This window comes from Geospiza fortis, unplaced genomic scaffold (genome assembly GCF_000277835.1).
Source record: "Geospiza fortis unplaced genomic scaffold, GeoFor_1.0 scaffold491, whole genome shotgun sequence".
Classification (NCBI taxonomy): domain Eukaryota; kingdom Metazoa; phylum Chordata; class Aves; order Passeriformes; family Thraupidae; genus Geospiza; species Geospiza fortis.
The window spans coordinates 2,674,399-2,686,563 of NW_005054390.1; the positions used below are offsets into that span (position 1 = coordinate 2,674,399).

Consider the following 12,165-nt stretch of genomic DNA (forward strand, 5'->3'; position numbering starts at 1 on the left):
CCTGAAAATGGCATATTATCACAGAGAAACTGTTCAGCAATGCCAATAAATAACAAGAAAAATCTGCTAGTAATGGGTCAACTTGTATATCACTCAAAATCTACAAGACAGGTATTAGTGAAATGAATTCACAAAAAGATAAAAATTAATTGTGGATGGAGAGAAACCACAAAAAAAACCTCAGAAATTCTGCCATTATTTCTTCTAGTGATACACCAAGAAGAAGTTAAAAAATATATCCTGGAACAGGACTGCAGGAAATTTTTCACTTTTGTGCAATGATTCTACCTTTTGTTGCTGCTGTTCCTTTTGGTTCCAGTTTTTGGGGGTTTTTCTTCTGTCTTCTTCTATTGTCTTAATAAAACATCTGATATACTATAGAAAATTTCAAATTAGTACATATCAGAAAGTTATGTTTTGTAGGAAAAAAAGGATATATATTTATTAAATGTGCTACAGTTATAGAGTGCACTTTTCAAAAATCTAAATATATGAATAGAATTCCCCACTGCAAAAATTCTTGAGCATTTGAAAATTAAGAACCATATTTTAAGTCCTTAAAGCGATTGTGTGGTCCAGTACTGTCTAAGTGAATCCAAAGTTACCAATACAGGCTAGAAAATAAAAGCCAAAGTGTTATTTTACCCATTCCTCTCTTCTGACATAATCTCATCGTACCCTATCTCTCTAACCCTTTTTAATTGTATCCGATCTCTCGAACACTTTTTAAAATAAAATATTTCTATAGACAATTGATACAGGTGATCTTACCACAAATAATAGCAACCTGGGGTTAAAAGGAAAAGGGCAAAGAGTTCTCCAAAGTAATCTGAATCTATGTAGTAAGAAAAGAACAATTTTCTTTGTGGAAATTTAAAAAAAGAGAAAGGGAAATGGGAAAGAGAAGAAGAGAAAAGAAAAAAAAGAGGAGAGGAGAGGAGAGGAGAGGAGAGGAACGGGAAGGGAAGGGAAGGGAAGGGAAGGGAAGGGAAGGGAAGGGAAGGGAAGGGAAAGGAAGTACACAAAAAGAAAACAGTAATGTTTAGGCTACAAAGTTAGAAAAGCTTGTTCAATGGTTGCCAGTAAAACACTTCCCCTGGTATATCCATTCTACATGCAACATAGCTAAGAAATTGTCAGCAGGTAACTGAAAGCTGTTTAGTTTTACTTTTACACAAATTCATGTTTTCTAATTAAAGTCCTTTCATAGCATTTGATTCAAAAATGCAGCACAAGGGAAGGGAAGGGAAGGGAAGGGAAGGGAAGGGAAGGGAAGGGAAGGGAAGGGAAGGGAAGGGAAAGGAAGTCCCCAACAACTAAACAGTAATGTTTAGGCTACAAAGTTAGAAAAGCTTGTTCAATGGTTGCCAGTAAAACACTTCCCCTGGTATATCCATTCTACATGCAACATAGCTAAGAAATTGTCAGCAGGTAACTGAAAGCTGTTTAGTTTTACTTTTACACAAATTCATGTTTTCTAATTAAAGTCCTTTCATAGCATTTGATTCAAAAATGCAGCACCCTTTTTTAAGCTAAACAAAACCAAATTTGTGGAGCAAATTAAATGTTTTGTAGTATTATGTTGAAGTATGTATTACAGTTGCATTGTTTTAAAGTAAGCAAAATATTTTTTATCTCTCATATTTGTCAAAAAACCAGAATTTGATGGGATTCTTTTAGACTTCTGCATCATTAACCAGCTTTAGCTTTACTTACGAGTCCTTTAAATATCAAATAACAAGGAAGCTGATGGCAGTGGAAGAATTATATATATAATCCTTGGCCTACATATGTATTTTTGATCATTTTTATGTATAAGTATAGTATAATTGTAATCAGCTGCATCTGAATCCTACAGTGGCTTATTCATGTATTAAGGTATAATTAAACAAGAAGCTCCACAAAAGAGGGATTATTTGTGTGATCAAGTTAAGTCTATGCATAGCTGAATAATCTGTTGGATAGTGCCACAGGCCGTTGCTGTCTCAGTAGTTCATGGGGGTTTTTTTCAGCAGAAGAAAAGAGTCAGTGTAATGCTCCTTTTTATAGACAGATTTAAAATAAAATCAGTTAATTATTTATAGGAAGCTGGGGCATACACTTAATTGGATTACTTTAAAATATTCTATTTGACAATATCCCTTGAACAGGAAGACCTTATGATCTTCTGTGAATAGAGAATAATGTCTGAGCTAGACTGATCTTTAGGGAGGCTGTGTATATCCTGTCCAATACCACTTGCACTACCAGTGTGCCAAGTAAGAAGAATGGCTATGAATGACAAGTCCACTGCAAGGAAATACAAGGAAATCTGTCTCAGTAAAAGCCAGAACAGCTTCAGATTCTTGCAGCTGTTTAAGCAAGTTTAGTTGAAGTTTAGTTTAAGCAGTGCATCCTGTCACCTAAATAAAAATTTAACTACAGCTTTGGTCCGCCTTCCTTTATCTAAATTGTCAATATAGTAAAATAATTGTAATCTAATATATACCTCCTGGTTTGGCTGGTTTCAGACAACTTAGTGACACCAGTTGTGTTTGGTCATCTTGAAAATTAAAACTGGAGAAGAATAGTCTGTGTAAGCAATTCAGCCATCAGCTGGGAAAAAAAAAAAGAATTTCTTCTCTGAGTTTGTGCTTAATATGCATGTTTATAATCTGAATTGGGGTAGGTGGAGAGTTGCTGCCATCTGCTGGAAGGAAATCTTTCCTGACTAAATAAAATTGGAGGGTTTTTTTAAGAGTAATCTAATGAAAAATTAAAGCTATCACCACTGATGACATTCAGGTGCTTAACACCTGTGTAGCCATCTAAATGATCATTATTCTAATCGTATTAAGAGTGTAAAATTATGAAAATGTGGACCTAAATCTTGCAATTCAAGGTCTGAATGGAGGACTTTTTAATTAAGCCATATTCATAAATATGAACTAGAAAGCATAGATCCTTTCAAAATAGGGACAATACAAGATGCAAAAGGAATAGGAAATAAAAATCAAAGAGGTTTCTGCAGACAATAATTTGTTTAATTTTGTAGTGTAAATATCAGTGCTACTGTTTTATTCATTATGATATGTAAAAATGCTGGTCTAAAATACTGATGCTATGGATAGGTAGCAGGAACCTCACAGTGAATACCCAGATTTCCCTAAGAGTTGCCAGGTTCAGAAAACAAAAAACAAATATATAAAAACAAAATCAAAACACACCAGTTTTGTCCACCTGCCAGGAGACTGCACTTTAGGTCCCAACACACACAGAGTAGCTAGCACTGCGAAGAAGTTTGATGCTGATTGTTAGAATAATCAGTACTAGGTACCTTACAGGGCCCTGGGCATTTTTTAAGAGCTTTTCTGTCTTCATTCTCAGTTCTGTTTCATCTATGTATAGTCCCAAATTCAGTCAACACTCAGTATTTCTTCCCAGTTAAATGCCTGGTGAGGATTTCAAGACAGCCAAGTTAGATGTCGAATGATTTAGACAGATTTGTGATTTAGACGTGAGTACACAGCCTCACAGATTTGCAAGTTTTAGCCAAAATACATATAAGCGTTCATATTCCTAAAAAAAAAAATAATTCCTGTGTAATCTCTTTGAGGATGGGAAGGAATTGCAAGGTAAGATGGAATGGAAATGAGACCTAGAATGAGAAAATCTAGCCAGTTGAACCACTTAGAATAATATAAATACACAGTGGAGGCGTATGGTGAGAGGAATTATGATTACATAGTGAAATGATAGATTGATATCAGGCTATCATGCCTGAAGTATTTGCTGTCCCAAGAAAATTTACACCAAATTATATTGTAATTTAAACTGCACGATAAATCATTTATTTCCTGCTAGTCTGAGGTTTACATTTCACGTCTTTTACGGCTCATTAGTGTTACTAAGTTACAAATACCAGCTGTTAAATTCAGCCCGCTGGATTTCAATCTAAGGTTTATTTACAGTGCCCTACTCTTAACTTTGTCTTTAGGTCCAGTGTTCATTACCTTGATACTGAGATCTTAAATGTGGCCAACAGATGAAATGTACTGGAAGATAATTTTTAAAATGTACTCACAGAGGTACACCTCCACCCATTTTATCAATTTATTCTGATGAGCAAGAACAGTATATTTTCCATCTTCACAAGCTAGGTTTTGGAAAGTAGGAAATTTGCAGGTATACTTCCATGGTTGGCACCTTCCCATGTACTTATTGTATTCACACCATATTCTCAGGCCTCTACAGGGCCACACTAGATTTTCTAGGAGTTATTTGGATAATTGCAGAGAAAAGCATTTCTCAAGGAATGGGGTACATCTTAATGGGAAATGTAGGACAATATTGAGCAAGGGATATGCCAGCTACCAGAAGCAACTACACCAGTGTCTGTGTAATAGTATACTTGGGCTAACTAGAGAGAAAGACATGAAAAGCAGATATAGGAAGATGCATAAGAAATGAGGTAAGGAGACCTCTGTGTAATCACTATGATTAAAATTCCTACATTCAGGTTATGGTACTAACCTTAATTGTAACTATATATTTTCTGAAGTCTAGAAGACTTACAGAAAGATTTAATAGACAAATGTTATGCAAATATTTTGTATAGAAATATAAAGAAGATTGAGAGGTTTTGAATAATATCTTTGCGTAATTTTTTGTAATGATGCAGTGAATCTGTGACACACTTTTGCAAGAAATTGAAAAACTATTCAGTCTGGACAAAGTAGTTCCTTGTAATTACATGTAAAAAAATGTGCAAGGCAGGTTCAATCTCCTAAAGCATAAAAAAACCCAAAAAACAACACAACTTGTCTCTTTGTAAAAAACCTTTGTATTTAGTTGAAAGTATGCATTCCTATCACAAGCCATGCATGAATTAGAAGAACAGAAACACTCCCCCCTGGTCTTAGCCCTCTTAATTTAATACTGTTTAAGAGAAAAGGCAAACATGCAGCCTTGCTAGAAGCCACTAGTCTGTGCTGTTGTATAAGAAATCTGTATTAAGTCAATTCCTTACAAATACAATTGTAATCATTTCCATAAGCATGTTTTGTGCCATTAGGTGATACCTATAAACAGTTTGGAAGAGTTTTAGCTTCTATTGTCCCCTATTCCATTTTGGTATTCTACTAGAAGTAATTTATATATATATATTAGACCAACAGGTGAATCTTCAAGCTAGGAACTCTAACAATTGAAATGTGCAATAGGAAGGCTGCTTAATGATTAAGCTAAGGCTCAAAATGGGTGTTAACGCTATGAAAATTTTCTTCCATTATACTGATAGTTTAAGGGGCAGAGGAAGAAAAACTCATCCCAAAGGTAAAAATATTATTGATACCCTTACTCTACTAACACACAAGTAAGAGATTTTTTTCTTATATTTTGTTTCTATTCACAAACTGCAAAATTATTCTTGCTACATTTTAGCAACAGATTTTTAATGGAGACTATATACTATTTTTGTTAATGTGACTTTTTTCTTTAGTCTTTCCTGTTATTCTTAAGGACTTATATTAACTGTATTATAAAATAAGGCACCATAAAAATATAAATGTGAAATAAATATCCTTCTTTCTGAATGAAAACATGAATTTTGTATTCTACCATAAGGCAAATTCGTTGCTGATGACACCTGTAAGCAACTTCACAGAAAGGACAGCTTTCAGTATTTCCTTTATTATCTCTACAAATAATATGTTTACCAGCAGCTAAAGATAATCCTTCCATGTCTACAATATCTACACTCTATAACTATTTCCATTTCCCATGTAAATTACTCTGTCTCTGAAAAATTCTAAGAGTATAAATGAGTTGTTTTTTATATATTTTTAGTTTGTAAAAACCAAAAGTATCTATAACTTTTATGATATTAATCCTGGAAAATATGTGTGCTCATAAGATGTTTGCAATTTAAGCAGGACAATTAGACCTTTTTGTCACATCATCATTTTGATTCCTTGTCAAAAGAAAATATTACCAGAAGTCTGCAATTCTGGACTGTCTATCCAGTTCAAGAATATATACACTGTGCAATTCTCTTTTGCTCTTTTTCAGGACTACTGTCCTTCCTGTCACACAGATCCTTACCTTCAGAAATTTAATAAGCTCAAATTATAGGCAAGAAATCTAAAGTATTTGAGGCAATCAGCAGAACAAATATTAATGAAAGTGGGTAATTAAATTAAATATATCCATGGACAGTTTGTTTCCAGGGTTGTTTTAATACCCATACATTGCTGAATGTGACATGAGAAGTGTTTAAACATTTCACAGCAGAAATCTGTTTTTAAGTGTCAGGCCAAAGTTAAGTTGCACATAATTTGTATACCATCAGTTATTTAGCAGCCTTATTCAAATAGTACACATAAGGAAGTGTATTTCCATTCCAAAAAATCTGAAATTAAACAATGCATGAATTTTTCTATGTCCTTATTTCTACATGATCATTATAGTTACCATTCACAGGACTAAATTAGAAACATACTTATCATTAAAAAGAAAAAAAAAAAGAATTACAGGCTTTAAAGTTCTGATTTATTCATAGACTCTCATGGAACAGTCAAAAGCACAAATCCCAGTATATCTCTTTTCCTCATTCAATTTTATGGCAGGAACTCTCACAGTCTGTATATAATCCAGTTCCAACATCAGGCAGAAATGTCAGTCCATGGGGAACTTTAACTACTTAAGAGTCATTAACCTTAAATATGTCATGCTAGAAATATTCTCTATCTACTTTGAATTCATATATATATATATATATATATATGCTCTAGTCTCACCCTTGTGAAAGACTCCACTCCCAGGTTTGCAAGGCAGGATTTGCACTCCTTCCAGCCTAAAAATTCTATTGAAATAAATTGATTTTCTGAACCATAACCTAGCCTATGATCTGACCACAAGTGCAACTTTGGAGTATATTTCATTATTTTATAATGACTTTTCTAAAAAAAATTTTCATAATTCAATAGCTAAAATTACATATTGCAGCTATTAGAAAGCTATTTGCTCTAGGTAAACTACTTTGTTAATTTTGTCGAGATTTAGTTGCAAGTGTGACAGGACATAAGCATACTATTGTAGTTTACTATGAGGTAAGCCAAGTCAGCCACTGGAGTGGGTCTGGTCTGAAGTAAAACAGTAAAAGGAAAAGTTCTGGGTCAGGTAGGAAGAACACCAGGTCTTTGCACTATATTATTTGAAAGCTAAAATACAGTTGATGCCTTGGTTCAAGCATTCTGATTTGCTCAATCTCAAAATTAAACTTTACTTTGGTGAGTTTAGTCCTGGGAGGAGTAATTTTGCCTTCACTTTCATGTTAATGTGTTCATTGCTTTATAGGAATATGAACTCTCAGATTATGGAAGCACATACCCACCTGGAGTTCCTGGAGGATCCCATGCTGGAGGAGGTGGGTGTGCCCAAATGTACCCCATAAGAAGCCTGTACTGAAGCAGGCTCTGGGCAGGACAATAACCATATGGAGAGTGGAGCCGACACTGGAGCAGTTTGCTGGCAGGACTTGTGACCCCATGGGGGTCCCACACTGGAGCAGCCTGTTCCTGAAGGACTGATCAAAAAGGAAGGGATCCATGCTAGAGCAGTTAATGAATAACTGCAGACTATGGGGAAGACTGCTGCAGACTGTGGGGAGGACTGATATTCAGAAATTTCATTAAGGATTGTCTCCTGTGGGAGGCATCCCACATTGGTGTAGGTAAGAGTGTGAGGAGGAAGGAGTGGCAGAGACAAGGTGTGATAAACTTGCAGCAACTCCCACTTCCTGTCCCTCTGTACCACTTAGGAGGAGGAGGTAGAGAATTTAGAAATTTAGTTGGACCCAGAAAGAAGGGAGGGAAGATTTGGAGTTATTTCTCATTGCTGTATTCTGGTTTTATTGAAAATAAAATAAATTAATTTCCCCAAGGTCAACTGCGTTTTGACTGTGACGATAATCAATGAGTGAACTCCCTCTGCCCTCATCTCAATCCATAAGGATTTTGTGGTATTTTCTCTCCCATGTACAACTGAAGAGGGGAGGGACAGAGCAGCTTTGGTGAGCACCTCTCATACATCCAGGTTCAACACATAATATATGCAACCACTCTTTTGAAAGGATTGGATATTAGTTTTTGATGGGTTTAAATACTAGAGCTTTAATGTCTGTAAACTTGACAGGTGGGAAGTTAGTGGATTTATAAAGACTCAGCACACTGAGGCCACAGACCCCTCAGTTTCCTCTGAAGTAAACATCTGCACAAGATCAGGACCTACAGCACTGTAGAGGAGCAAAGAACAGGTCATAGAATACCAATTTTGTTTCCTTTGACAATCTGTGTAATCCTAAATTAGAGGCATGCTTCTAAGTAATCTACTGTTTGATAATAAAGTGTTACATGCAAAATACGTCAAAAATCCTGGCAGATTTCCCAAGCAGATTTTACTAGTTACAAGTTTGGTATATGCTGGTCACACTTTCAGTTATGCGAGTTATGCACATATCAGGTATTTGAGGCAGCAAAATCCATCAGTTTAAGCAAATAGTCTTCATTTTAAGATATATGTCTGTAAAGATCATAAAAATTCATAGAGACAGCTCTGACCATTGTTAATGCTAGTAACTATATGAATTATAATATGTGGAGAATATGAATATAAAAATACTGCATTTACTTTCAAGAATTTTCATACCAGTGTTACACATCAGTTTTCTGTGTTCAGTACTTGTAAAAGTGAGAACAACAGCAATTTTCTAATATTCCTTTAATGAAGATTAGCAATGTTAGGTTTCTCTTTTATTTCTTAGCCAACAAAATATTTAGAAACCAAAGAGAATATTCAGGGGCCAGTAAGCAACCTGTATTGGTTGAATTTCTCTGGCTGACTCAAGTAATTTCTCTACTTCTCCAAAGCATCTACCCATTTGCAGTGACAGAGGCAGGGTCTTAAGAAATTAACATGTCATTCGATTATTTATTTATCTTTAATAAAGAGAGACTATTGATTTTCAAGGCTAGTTTCCAGTTCTTGATGGCTAATTGAGAACATTTAGGAAGATTTTTTTAATATATTCAAGGCAAGCTTTATGCCTTTCACAATGCTCGCAGGGCAGGGAATTGGGGGAAAAGAAAAAGGAAGAACACATTTCTGGCCACAAGAATGAATATGTGTATTCTATTATCGTACTCTGCCCTCAAGCCTCATTAGTGAAAAAGAAATGCTCCATCTTCACTAAACCTCCCACTCCATTAATATATGTTTTTTCTCCATTTTGTTACAAGAATTAAAATGAAAAAGTAGATTTTTAGTAGTACTTGGATGTGAGAGAGAGACATTAAATCTGTTTCTGTAAAATAACAGATATTGCAAGGTTCCCTAAAGAAACATTATAAACCATAGGTGTAATATTTTTTTACAAAAGGAATCATAATACAATCCAGAACAAAAAAGCTGTATGGAGAACCATAGCAACAGGAAACTGATGTCAAAAATCAAACTGGTGAAAGGCAGAAATAGAGATAAAGTACTGATCTCTCTCTCAAAGAGAAAAAATACTGTGTGTTTTGCTGAGACCAAGATTCCAAATTTTGCCTTCTGGAAACTGCTGTTAGGAAGACTTCCCCAAAGGACTGAGATATAAGAAAATTGGAGTAATGATGTCAGGAGCTAGAATGGACAGTTTTAGGATTGAAGTCTTAGAGCTGCAAGCAGGCATATGCATCTTTGCAGTTGTCTAGTAAGTCTTCAGCAAAAAAAAAAAAAAGTTCAGCTTGGATAGATCAGAAAAATACACCTTTCTAACTGTGGAAACAGCACCCTGTCCAATGCCCAGAACAGGTGCAAAGCAGCAGTTGCACAGTTGGCAGTAATAAAATGCAAACAAATTTTTGTTAGTTCAGCTCTATGCAGTGTAATAAATTATGTCAATTTTACAATGTTCTATGCTGTTTTTTTGGTTTTTTGATTTTCTTTTTTTTTTATCATATGAACATTACTTCCACTTGTCTGGACAGTTTAAATAAAACTTGGACTAAGAAAGATCCTCAGCAGATAGAAACTGACCTTGCAATTGTGGCACAGAAACTCTGCTCTGGATTTGGTCTCTATAGTGTAGATTAAAATTAAATTCCTCCTTTATCATTACTGTTCTTTTCTGTTATAGCTGTGTCTGCAGTGCAAAACTGTTACAGCATTAAATGCTGAAGTCCTGGTAACGTGACAATTGGAATCTGGTGGTTAACAGCTTCTAAGTCTCCTGCAATATTAATTCCTTTTCCCCTCCTTTATTCCTTTTTCCCTGCTTTATTCCTTTTTGTCCATTTGCTCCAGCTTCTTAAATTATTTTAACACCTTTCCTTCTTATCGTCAGGATGAAGTGAAAAATACTTGCCTTTTCTTACTAATGTGTGTTACGTGCCCGGAATACACAAGTTCTTGTAACAAATCTACAAAGATTACTTTGTCACTATAGAGAATATGTAGCACAGAAAATACAGGAAAAATGCTAAATTTAAAAATATTTGCTTTGTGAGGGTAATAATAGAAGAACAAAAATAGCCAAGATAATTTATTTTCTTAGTTAACACTCTCAGAATGATTACATAATTTCGGTTGGAAGGATCAACTCTGGGAGGCCTGCAGCACAATCTCCATTTCATAGCAGGGTTGATCCTTAATTCAGACAAATTTACTCAGAGTTTTCTCCAGCTGACTCTTGAAAAACTCCAAGAATGGAAATGGTATAATACCTCTGGACAACCTGTTTCTCTGCTGGCTGTCCTCCTGGAGAAAAGGCTTCTTCTTTCCAGCCTGAGGCTCTCATGTTAAAGCTTGTTTTGCTACCTTTCAACTTCCTACCACACACCACTGTGAAAAGCCTGACTGCATCTCTTCTTCCCCTTCCAGTGGTGCTGGCAACACTGTTGAGTCCCCCTGAAGCCACTTTATCCCAGTTGAACCAGCCCTGGTGCCACAGCCTCTTCTCACAGCGCAAGGGCTCCAGGCCTCATCATCCTAATTGCAGTCCCTGAACCCACTCCACTATGTCCGTGCCCTTCACATATTTTAGGGATCAAAACTGAATAGAATATCCAGATATAGTCTAATGAATGTGACATAGAAGAATATAATCTCTTCCCTTGATGCCCCTGTTCATAAAGCCCAGTGTATTTTTGGACTTTGCTGCTGGGATGCACTGCTGATTGCACACTATTGTACTACAGCCATAATATAAAAATATGTGTGCCTTAATCCATCTTTTCTATTGCATTCTTTCTTTTTCTTGAGAACAAGTAATTCAGTTCTTGTGTTCCACTGAAAAATTTAATCACTTCCTGCTCTGCCAGTGAAACAGCAGTTTTCTTTACCTTTTTCAAGAGACATACTGCTTATTCATCCCAAACTTCAGAATCCTTCTCTAAATGTTCTAATAGTGATTTTCAGTCTTCTGTACCAGATTTAGTAAGTTCTACCTACTTTACTGTTACAGAATCATTCATTGTTCCCATATATGAACATTATAGGCATTCTGAACTATCTTCTAATTACATTATAGATAGAACAATTTTCCAGTTATCTACGCCTTGCAAATTTATGCAATAACTACTTCACTTGTGTTATTATTTTTAATGTCAGTGGTGATCATCTGTATTAAAAAATCCAAAACAATCTTAACATGTTATGATCCTTCACCACTCTATAAAAAATAGCATGCAAGCTAAAATAAACAAACAAACAAACAAAAAAAAAGTAAAAGGAAGAGAGAAAATATAGACATATCGATTTACATAAAATAAGACTACTTTGTCCTTTAAGATGTAAAAAATATCAGGAAAATTGAAATAAATTCCAGACCAGAGCTAACATGTACCTTAAGTCTGTCTACGGACAGTAGCAATATAGCCAATGCTTACTTTTCACTGAAATTAGATATTATTATATTAAAAAAAAGGATGACATAGAAATTGAACCTAAGAGCTGATTATTTAGAATCACAGAATCATAGAATATGTTGAATTGGAAGGGGACCATCAGAATCATTAAGCCCAACTCTTGGCCCTACACAGGACACCCCAAGAATCACACAATGTATCTAAAAGCATTGTCCAAATGCTTCTCTAACTCTGTTGCACTGGTGCTGTGGCCTCCTCTCTGTTCCACTGTGCGAATACC

General features: G+C 35.2%; 1 long non-coding RNA gene across 1 annotated transcript in view; it reads right to left on the bottom strand.

Moving 5' to 3' along the window:
• The window catches only part of LOC115948405, a 471,151-nt gene that overhangs the window by 239,031 nt on the left and 219,955 nt on the right, over positions 1-12,165 (bottom strand). The gene's annotated exons all lie outside the window — the stretch shown is intronic.